The sequence below is a fragment of the Crassostrea angulata genome, chromosome 10 (assembly GCF_025612915.1).
Source record: "Crassostrea angulata isolate pt1a10 chromosome 10, ASM2561291v2, whole genome shotgun sequence".
NCBI lineage: Eukaryota > Metazoa > Mollusca > Bivalvia > Ostreida > Ostreidae > Magallana > Magallana angulata.
In genome coordinates, this window is record NC_069120.1 from 50,370,317 (window position 1) to 50,382,908 (window position 12,592).

The window sequence follows — 12,592 nt, forward strand, 5'->3', positions numbered from 1 at the left end:
AAACAGTCTTTAAAACCAGTAAACATAGTTGAATAGATGTTTTATCTTTAAGACAAATCAGTTATTCATGTATGTGACTGCAATTTCCAAATACCGATCTCGATAATTGATATTTAGCAATATCCAAAAAACCAATCTTATGCGATTTAGATAATACGAGTGATCAACTGTATGTTCAGACTATGTTTTCTATTTACAAGAAAGCTAAGCATATTTTTAAGAGTGTTGAAATGATAAACCTATTAAAAATTCTATTTTAGGGAACTTTTGTCAAAATATATATATATTAATATTTCTTAATAAAAAAAAATACGCCAATTCTGACCCTAACTGTGGGTGGTTTTATTTGCATTGATAAGGACTTTAAGATATAAACAATACTAATATTTCAGAAAATTTTGTACGTACGTAGATAAAATAACAAGTGTTCAATTTTTTTTAATTTGCTTCATGTTATCTAATTTGTGAACAAATTTATCTTGTTTTGATAAAAAAAAAAAAAAGCACCTGAAACATGAAGGTATTTGCTTTGAAAAATAAATTCGTTCATATAACATAGGATATCAGTCAAAAAATGTTTTATGAATGTTACATTTCACGCTTAGGCTAATATTCTTAATGTATGTAAAAGGTACTATTTTCCGCAATCGGTTCTATTTTTTAACAACGGCACTAGCTTTTATAATACCGAAAGACCAGCCAACTGAGTAAACTTTAATAAGGACATATCCCCAACTACACCTTTGAAAAACATTTTAAAAAATTATGCACGTATTTTATCTATGTTGTGAGGTATTGATCATTACCTTAAGGAGAAACTGAACATTTGAGAACTAATGCAAAAACAAAATAAATAATTTGAATGTAAGATAGGTTTAAAATAAACAAAACCACGTGATTCAGTGGTATAATAAATGCTTCCTTATCATTTCGAAACATGTTTTATAGTGTTGCTAGTGTTGATAAAGGTGTCAATGGTTAGGCTATTTATTGCAATCTATTGCAAAGTTGATGAAAATTGCTGAAATTTTTACTATATTACTAAACGATGGACACCTTTACATAAATGGAGTTAAAGTGGGTATTCTTGGAAGTATTGTTCATTCTCTTGACGCATTTTACTGATGGTCAGTATTAGAACATTTAATTCCTGCTCATAAGAACATTAGTCTGATAAAGAGCACCCAATACATGATTGTATACTCAGTAATTGTTTAAGGCATTTTTTCAGGGGTGTCTACTTTTGTTGGATACAAAGTCTCGCAAAGTTCTCTTAGAATTGCTCAACATGGAGCCGAAAATGCTGTGGATAACAATGATTCCACATGTGCAATAACAAAGTATGGTGCTGGTAACTACTGGAGAATACAGTTTAACCAAACACTTACTGTGAAGAGTGTGGAACTACGATTGAAAGGAGGTGAGCGTTTAGAACAGTTATTTTGTTTGAAAAGAATGTCTTTATAAAATGGACTGCCATTTGTACACCTTAGACGTTTAAGCCAATTTTTAAATATTACTTGGTACAGGGAACTACATGATAGAAGTGAGGAATTCCGCCAAGGAGCACTCAGAACGACTTCTTTGTGCTTCGATACATCTTGAATATCAATTTGTAACATATTAAAAAAATGTCGCCTGTAAAACAGCAGTTCATGGAGATATTATCATCGTAAATAGAACGGACATGGGATATTAAAACTTGTGTGATTTTAAACTCAAAGGTACTATAATTTCAAAAAGGTTACAATATTTTCTTGTAAAGCAGAAATCTGTAGAAAGTTGAAACAAAGCTAAGATATTGGTGTGTGTGTTTTGCAGTGTGTGAACTAAGCAGCCATGATGACCTGTGTTCAATGTGTACATCAGACAGCACCTGTAGACACTGTGACCAGTTCCACTATGGAGACTCGTGTGAACACAACTGCTCCCCTGGGTGTGTACCTGGATCTTGTGATGAACTCACTGGGGAGTGTAACTGTAACAAAGGCTTCATTGGGACACACTGTCAGTTCAAAGGTAAACCATAATTATTTTTTATACTTCTGTAAAAATATGTCTGGTATAGTGTTCTAAATAATTTTCAAACTTACTAAATTGCAATATATAACTATGACAAATAAAGATTTTCTAAGATTTACTTTACTTTCGCAGAATAAGCACCATAGCAAAATCACACGAATACATCCGCGTATTTTGATCGGTTAAAACATGAATTTATCACCAACCATTGCTTAATTTGATTTTAACAGAAGTTTGTTGTACATATTGTTTTGTCTAACCTTATTTCATCACTATAATGCCATGTGGTGAAAACTATAACAGAGTTCAAAATCAAAAGTCTTAAGGAAAAAGACAACACAGAAGCAGAGCAAACACGGACCTCTAAATATAGTTGTAGGATCAGGTGCTATATAATATTACTTCAAAAAAGCTTTAATGATGAAAAAAAATTTACCGCGTTGTTTATGTTAAAATCAGGAGAATTTTTAACACACCCAAGATCTGTTCTTAAATTCTCACTGGCTAACTCCAAATAAAATCGATCTATGTATGCTGGCGGATAAAATTAAGTAGCGATGTTTACAAACACGAAAAATGACCGACTCGTTTTTGAAACGATGGTAGTTACCTTTCATTTTAGGATATTGTGCAATTTACTTAATGAAATGTTTGATCTCGTGCACAAAGATTAACGTTATATTAGAGAAATGCACGGTTTATTCAATTGCTAAGTTTTGGAAAGGTTTGAAATTAAATGTCAACACAGAAGTGAACCATGTGACATCGATATCAATAAATCCAGTTGTCTAGAGTACAAACGTCCGTATTTAGGACAGGTAAGTACCTGAATCATTATTATAGACGGTTTTAAATCCCAAAAGTAACATACCTTGATTGTTAATAAGATTATGGAATCAAATACATTTAGTGTTTGAGGTTTAAATTATTTATCATTAAAACACCATTTGATAAAACAATTCTTTAATTGGTTGCATCATATTAGAAAGATGATTTTATGTAATCAAAAACTGGTTCACTATATAAATGTTTTCTCCACCATCATTTTTATTTTACTAAAAATGCCTCAATATCATTAGTCTTAATGATTGTCAAGCTATCGGCATTTGTCAAATACTTTGGGAACATTGAGATGACCAGTGCAACTCATCACAGGACCCATATAGTGAACATGCAATTATCCAATTGATTATTGAACTATTGAATATCTGACTAACTTAGTTGTTCTTTAATAAGTACTGTAAGACGAGACCCCCTCCATGGATTAATTAATTTAAATAATTTTTTCCTTTTCACTTAAGATCATTTTTCTCGACAAAGTTTTCTGGCCCAATATGTAAGTAGCGGAAGCGTACGTAACAACATGTTAATATGACTGTTACACGTATGTTCGTAAACCTGACCAAGAGCGTATATATTTGCTTTAAAGTAACAATATGAAATTATTTGATACAAGTTAACATGAATATGAAGATAAATATAAGCTAACGCGAGGTAATCATTTTTTCTGCACGTCCTGGTGTGTTTAAAGACCGACGATATTCAAAACAACAAAACAAATTCATTGCTTAAGATAATTATCCATACATCACAAAAAATGACATGTGGTACCAACGAACAGTGTTCAAATTCAAAATTTCAATTACAAAATTCAAAACAGAAGCAGAGCAAACACGGATATATTTTAAAAAGTGAGGTGTGAATAGGTGTCCTTCATGAGTAAGCATCCTCAGCTAACCGGCCACACCCACCGTGTGCTCTTTGTCGTAATCGGGAAAAACGAAAAAGTCCTTAAACAATTAGGTGATTACTTATGGTCTAACTATTAGTATGAAAAACGTCACTCAGCATGCAATCCAGTGAAAGATTGTATTTGCTGACAATATCGACCATAGAACTTACGAAAAGATGACTTCAAACGAGACTGTTGGTAGTCCTGTTTGATCAACTTGTTTGTCAGTAGCCTGCCTCGCCTTAAAAACTGTTCATACAAAGAGCATGCCCTTGCGTATCGAAGTAACTGAGAAACAAAAATATCATATGCAGGTGTTGAAGGTATATTGTCACATTAGTAAGAAAAGTTGACCATAGAAAAATTAAAGTCATCACGTTTATAATAAAGTTTTGTTGTTAGGTTACCATCAATGTCCGTTTACCAGTAAAATATTAAGATATGAAACAGATGACGCAGATTATGGGGTATCTTTTTTCCATGTTCACTGGAATATATCGAGTCGACGTAGGTATGTAAGTAACAATAGTTAATTGATAATACGTCGTCAATAAACCTGAATGTTGAATTAAAGGCCAAAGCGAGTGATTTTTTTTTTCACGTAAACGTTTTTGAATACTTTCTGCTTCATATAATACATATATAGGTCTGCTATCAACGGTGCATAATTGGTAATTTCAACAGATTATTGGAAGACTACATTTCCAAAAACTACAAAGACGCTGTCTATTACAAACTCAAATATTATTATAATGTTAACTTCGGAGTACTTGTATGCACAATCCGAATGGCTTTTACCAAAATAGTTCTACAAATGCCCGATGACAAGGTCAGTAAATTTACGTGATCCATTTTTTATAAAAAAGCGCAGCTATCAATTATGTCAAAAAGACAACACTTTAATTTATCGTGGGGATGGTTGTAATAAGTGTAGAAAAGTGTTTTGACGCTATTAATGTTGGTAAATTTTTCGGATTTTAAGTTTTCAAAAAGTTCCTTGGAATTCTTTAAAAGTATCCACATCTGATTTATACTGCCTCTTGCATATACTTGTTCACAATACTCTTGAGGTTTTCCCTTTGCTGCTATTAATATTTTTGGAAGGAGTAAAGAAAGAGGCTTTGTAGAAAATTGACTGAAACCCATTATATATCTTTGCTTTTGAGGATTTTTATGAAGTTTAAGTATCAAAGAAAGGTAAGGTATTTCAAATTAAATTTATTTGGGTGTTGGGAATATTGAAAATATCCAAAACTGACAATTATTTTCTTTCTTGGAAAGAGAGCTATGAGTATAAGTTGTATTTTCACTTGCGGAATTAAGCCAAGCTCTTCCAATATACAATGTAAATTGAGTCTTACAAACAAAGACATTTCTGCTTTGTCAGCAGAGAATAGTACAAACTGATCGTGTAATCAATTTTGTTCTTTTTTTACTTCTAAATTAGCAAATATTGAAGTATAAATAGTTTAAACGTCTGTCGAAATTCACACGTAAGTACGCTTTCACCATACCCGATCTAATTGAGACATAAAAGATGTTTTTAACAAAGAAACCAAGCTGACCTTGAAATTCATTTAAAACAAATCTATTAAAAATCCAGACAACTGCAATCAATTATTATTCAACGGAATGAAAACATGTCCGGTTTGTGTCGATTGCGTTCTCTTTTTGAAAACATAGACCGCTTACTTTTTCCTGTATAAACATCATTGCGTTGTAAGGTGAAATCTAATCCGAATTTTAGTATTAATTTCTGAAAGTCCATGAACATCCAAAATGAAATCATCACCGAGATCGATTTCAGCGCAAAAAGGGTAGATGAATACACAAAGGAAAATAATTTGGCCTTCAAATAGAGCTATATCATCTTTATTCTTAACACTTGAAAATGAGCATAAACATGTTTCCCCCCAAACATCTTTTTTAGAATTAAAATTATACGTTGAAGAAAAGTTTTATTCTTTAAACAGTCTTTAAAACCAGTAAACATAGTTGAATAGAGGTTTTATCTTTAAGACAAATCAGATACACAGCAAAATGTTCCGCATACGTTTAAATAATCAGGGTTGATCAACTGTTTGTTAAAATCATGTTTTCTATTTACAAGAAAGCTATGCATATTTTTTTGAGTGTTGAAATGATATATCTATGCAAATTTCTATTTTAGGGAACTTTTGTAAAAATATATTTCAATATATTTTAATAAAAAATACCGGCCTTTTCAGGATCCACCTATGTAAAACGTACGGAACGTATCACATATGTCTAACACACGTGTAACATACGTTTCACGTATGTTCATTAACGTACGTTAAACACACGTGGTACTTAAATCACGTTGAACGTACGTGAGGTCACATACGTATCACACATGTTTAACTTGTTTTTTTAAAAAGTACATAAAGCATGAAGGCATTTGCTTTGAAAAAAAATTAATTTACATACGATATCAAAAAATATTTTCTGAATGTCAAATTATAGGCTTAAGCTAATATCCTTAATGTATGAAAAAGGCCGTTTCTATTTTTGAACAATGGCCCTAGCTTTCATAATACCAAAAGACAAGTGAACTTTATTAAGGACATATCCCCAAATACACGTTTGAGAAACATGAAAAAATTATGCACGTATTTTATCTATGTTGTGAGGTATTGATCATTACCTTAAGGAGAAACTGAACATTTGAGAACTAATGCAAAAACGAAATAAATAATTTTAATGTAAGATAAGTTTGAAATAAACAAAACCATGTGAAACATGTTTTATATTGTTGCAAGTGTTGATAATGGTGTCAATGGCTAGACTGTCTCATCTATAAAAAAGTGAATGAAAATTGCTGAAATGTTTACAATACTACTAAACGATGGACACCTGTATATAAATGGAGTTTAAGTGGGTATTCTTGGAAGTATTGGTCATTCTTTTGACGCATTTTACTGAAGGTAAGTATTGAAATGTTAAATTCCTACTTATATGAAAATTTGTCTGATGAAGAGCACCCAGTACATGATTGTATACCCAGTAATTGTTTAAGGCATTTTTTCAGGGGTGTCTACTTTTGTTGGAGACAAAGTCTCGCAAAGTTCTCTTACAGCTGTTCAATTTGGAGCCGAAAATGCTGTGGATTACAATGAATTCACGTGTGCAATAACAAAATATGGTGCTGGTAACTACTGAAAAATACAGTTTAATCAAACACTTACTGTGAAGAGTTTAGAACTAAGATTGAAAGGAGGTTCATGTTTAGAATAGTTATTTTGTTTGAAAAGAATGTCTATATAAAATCGTTGTCATATGTACACCTTAGACGTTTAAGCCAATTTTTAAATTTTACTTGGTACAGGGAACTTTAAAATAGAAGTGAGGAATTTCTCCAAAGAGCACTCAGAACGACTTCTATGTGCTTCGATACATCTTGATCTGTTATATATTCAAAATATGTCGCCTGTAAAACAGCATTTCATGGATATATTATCATCGTAAATAGAACCGACATCGGATCTTTTAACTTGTGTGATTTTAAACTTTAAACTCAAACTTAATCAATCCAACTATGGAGCCTCGTGTGAACACAATTGTTCTGAAGGGTGTGTACCTGGTTCTTGTGATGAACTGACCGAGGAGTGTAACTCTACCAGAAGCTTCAATGCAACTGAGACACACCGTCATCCAACAATAAATAGTATTTACAATTAGACAGATAGATAGATAGATAGATAGATAGATAGATAGATAGATAGATAGATAGATAGATAGATAGATAGATAGATAGATAGATAGATTTAGTTTATGTTCCATATTGTTGCAACCATAGCCCTTATATCATTCTGTTATTTAAGCTGTTGATTATGAAATTAATTGAAGTGCTTTGTGAGAGATTGAGACACCAGTAGATACGCTTATTGTTTAATGTTTATGTGAATTGTACAGGTATGAGTATATTCTTTGTCTGAAAAAAAGTTCCTTTACCTCTTTATCTCAATTTGATTTAGATAACAGCAAAGATAGAAAGATAGAGTTTTGGGTTTTGTGTTCCCTTGGATTTCTACTCCCTTTCAAGTGGAAAGGTATAAAGAATAAAAAAAAAATTATTTTGAGTTATCTAAAAAAGTAGTGACTTATAAATGTAATGTTTGTAAACTTGATTTAAAATGATATGGTATAACTTACTCGTCCGAATTACATAGTTATAATTTGTCGTTTTATTTTTTTTTTTATTATCATTTGAAATTAAAAATGTAATACGCTGATTTTAACTGATTACATAAGAGATAATATTAATCTGAATAATTGTTAGTATCTGTGAATATAAAGTTTTGTCTTAAATGTAGGTTTTATAAACGATTCCGGTGTAGCAAGACTATCCAGGCGTTTTTCGAACCCCGAACCAATCTCTCTGAGCACGGCACTGAGAGGACCAGGTTCAGCTTAAGCAGTAGCAGGGTGATTCTCGAACCCGAGGGAGACATATGGAATTCAGACGATCCGTATAACCAGGCTATACAAGTTTTGGTGACGTTTAACAGTATAAATGCAAAGCCTAAACCAATAGAACAGTTTGTTAAAGAAACACGCCAGAAAATGATGACTACCGAGTTCCGGTCCGAATTTAAGGTTAATTAACTGGTTTAATTAATTTGCCGGTCAAATTAGATGATTTACAAGCATTTCACAGAAAAAGTTACTATTGAAAAGTGCTGATAAATTATTACAAATGTTGTTTGGCATCTGTTTGTAAAACAGAAATTATACAAGTAAACAATGTTTGATGTGAAGATTTTTTAAGTACTTAAGTCTTCGGAAAAAATCATAAAATCTAGATACCAGGTCATGCGGAGACATCTTATTTATGCATGACTCGGTATTTATCTTCCTTGGAGCTTAATTTTTAAAGAAAATATATCCATGTACGTATTTAAAAAGACGCAGTTTCTATATGTTTTGCAGTTAATATCTAATGCTTGTGCTATTTGCCTCCATTTTTATTCTATTTGATGCAAATTCAGTCATTCTAATGTCATCTGGAGGTTCATATTCTGGAGACTATATAAACGCCAGCTATATCCAGGTAACGTAACTTTTAGATGTAAGGAATTGAAATTATTCAATGATAAAGTAATTATTTAGTGACCAACAGCTTTAACCTTTGATAACAACATAAGCATTCTACAATAATGAATAAACGTTTCAGGACCATCCTATCATGCTCTTAGGTAATACTTACATTCTTTTTCATATCAATTTACTTTTTCCTAGGGAGTTTGCAAAGAAGATGCATACATTGCAGCTCAAGGTATGAACTTGCCTAATGCGTACTGTAGATTCCTTATTTTACGCAAGTACTTCATTCCACGATTCAACGGTTTTCCATCAAATCGCAAGAACATAAAATCGCGAATGTCGAAATTTTATCATAGTTTCATGTAGTTTACATATGTTCGAAAATTAAAAGCGAGATTTTAAAATTCTTCGGCCTTCTCGCGATTTTACGCGGATATTAATTCCTTGCGTTTAATTAGGAATTTACAGTATTGTGACGTATATATCTAAAAAGTTATTGAATATTCTTTTCAAGAAAAGGTATGATTCTTATGATAGTTAACTGTGCTTCTTCTTTGCACAGGTCCCTTCACTGAGCAAACTGTTGTTGATTTCTGGAGAATAGTTTTGCAGGTAAAAAGCAGACGGGTTGTCATGCTTACTTGTCTGACGGAAGACAGTAAGGTATGTATGCATGATTTACCTGCATTTGTGTAACAAACGCGGGTGACAAACGCGAGTAATACCTGATATTGCAAAATTATGTAATGACTATAATGTTTGTCTAGATATTTCGTTACAGAAAAGGAATTACGGTTTACAACAACCCAGTTATTTTTTTCCAATTTTAGGAAACATGCATGCAGTATTGGTGCGACGACGTAGGCTTATATGGTCCGTTTCATGTGATTATTCAAAATGAGAAGTGTTCGACACGTTTACAAATCGAAAGTTTATTGTAAGAAAGGTATCCGAAAATTAGCTCAACATCAATTTTAAATGTTACATACAAAAAAAAGGTAGTTATGGTTATGTATCTAAAATCTTCTATTTCTGATTGATTCAGGTGCATGCTGATTTCTCCTATGAACGCTTAGACTTTCCCACGAAATAATTTGGCTACATGATGTATTTATTTCCTCTTCAATCAAATTAGACTCAGTTCTAACGGAAATGCTTATTGATGGCACTAAATGTTTCCAAATAACAGAAAATATTGTTACCAATAAACTACGCCAAAAGGAAAGGATCGGTTAATATTGTCGAGTACATTGTACTGAAAATGAATGCATTGAAATTATTTTACACAAGAACAGCTTGGCACCGTCTAAGTACACATCATTTAGTACTCAAAATATTGACTGAAATAGAAACTTTTAGACATTGAACATCGCAAAATGCGGTCATAAAATACACGTTTCAGGTGGGAAGTTTCATGTAAATACAAAATGATTGTAGACAAACATCAAACACGACGTATGACGGGAGAGCTACTGTCCAAAACATCTCTCTCTCACTCTCTCTCTCTCTCTTTCTCTCTCTCTCTCTCTCTCTCTCTCTCTCTCTATACACAATTTGATATACAGTGTATTATACTTAGGGAGAAGAAACTAAACGAGTGAATCACTACCAGTTTACTGTCTGGCCAGACACAAAGGTCCCAGAGAGCTTAGAGGGTCTTCTCTGTTTCCGAAACCTCACTAAGAATTCCTTACGGTCTGATGAAGGGCCAATGATTGTACATGGAAGGTATGGTCAGATCTACGATATGACATCGCTTTTGTTTTATTTATTCTCGTTTAATGTTATCATGTCATTGACATTTTATGTAGCATAATTACACTAAGAGTATCGACAGACACATATATTATATACAATATGAAGATGGCAATTTTTAAATATATCAAACAGCACAAAAATAGCAAATATAGAAAACAGGTATAACAATGTCAATTCTGTCCTTAAGGTTTTTCAGATCAATGGAGTACTTTCATGAAATAGAGAAATAATGTTTAGAATTAGAACAAAAAAAATTTTAAAAATAAAAATAAATTTAAAATATAACAGTTATTCCTCTTGACATATATTTCTGGCTCTGTGTGTGTAATAGATTAAATGTAATAGCAAAGGTTTATTGCTAAAATGTTAGCAACTGATTTTGTTTAATTTTTTTCCTCTTAAAAAAATGTAAGGCTTTAATTGGTCTTTTAAAGTTGGAAATACAGTTTTAAACGAGAATCTTTAAAAATTAATTAAATACAGCGAATGTTTATGTCAAACATCCTTAAATAGTTATAATATGATAATTCCACACTATTCATTCAATTCACTTTACGAGTTATCACTATTTAAAGATAACACATGCAAGAATTGCCTAAAGTCATAGAACTCTGACATACACTAACTGTACGTCAACCATATGATTCAATCAAACTAACTATTTAAGCAAAGGGCATCCCTCCTAGCCCAGAATTCTATAAAAAGTTGAAATTGGTCTTAAAAAAACAAAAAGAGGGCTCCAATTGTCTCTGTCAAATATGTACTGGAAAGGCAAAATCAATATTAAGATTCATCACTACTAAAAATATTGAGCTCCAAATATAGCACAATATATCACAAATAAGGTCTTATATTGTTATAAAAGTTCTTACTGAAAAAAAATATTCATATTCTAAGGTCAATAGATATTACTAATTTTATTACCGAATTTTGATGTGGTTTTTTTTATCGTATTATTGTGTATGCTTATGTATTACTGTGATGAGGAATTAAAATTGGTTATAAGGGATGAGTACAGCGTTTTGCAGAATAGTGAGAAAACTATATGTGCAATATTAAGTCATATGTATAAATTGTTTGTTTAAAGTTTATTCGTTATTTTAACAGCGCTGGAATTGGTCGAACAGGAACTTTTATCGCCCTTGACTATCTGTTGGAGAAGGGGTTCAAAGAAGGATCTGTCGATGTCAAAACTTGCGTCATCTCATTACGACAGCAGAGGCCATTCGCAATTCAATCAGTGGTGCGTTTTCATTAACATGTATCATTACTTTTTGTAGTTAATGCTATTTACGTATTTCATGAAAATGAAATTGTTTTATTTCCTTTTCTTAACTATTCAACATTGCATATAATAATGTATATTAGAACGATAACTGGATATAATTCTCACAGCCAGAAATTGTTCTCTTAACAATGTACATATTTGAGTATAACATCTTCCAAAAACACAGTTTCTGACAAATGACTAACGTTTAAACACCTACTAATCTTAATCAAAATGCCAATTTGGGAAAGGACAAAAATGTATTTATCTGACGTAAATGATTACTCACATTGTCTGCGATGAGTTTGGAATTAAAACTTACACTCCTTATTGTTTTATTTGCTGAGATTTTTTTTCATTTCATATTGTATATTCAAACTTGTTTAGTCATTGATTGAAAATAACATATGTGATCCTAAATATTCTTATCAATGTACATATATTTACAGTTTTTTGACATGTTTTATGGTTGTTTTACAATATTTTGAGATTCTGACACAATTTGATGTCTTAAAACTCTGTTTTGTTTTAACTGATATTATGCTGTATTAAAGTTTTATTTTTTCTAAAGTTAGCCAGTTTTTTTTTCTTTCTAGAATGCAAAAAACTCATGCTAGTTCATCACATATAACAGGAAATCATCACTTTTATAAGAAATAATAATTTAACCATTCACATTCCCAAAACTTGCTTAACAAACTAGGTTGTTTTTTTTTGGGGGGGGGGGGGAGGGGGGCACTAATCTATGT

General features: G+C 31.7%; 1 pseudogene; it reads left to right on the top strand.

Annotated features, from left to right (window-relative positions):
• Nucleotides 1-930: 930 nt before the first annotated feature.
• Nucleotides 931-12,335, top strand: LOC128166028 (uncharacterized; annotated as a pseudogene).
• The last annotated feature ends 257 nt before the right edge of the window (nt 12,336-12,592 follow it).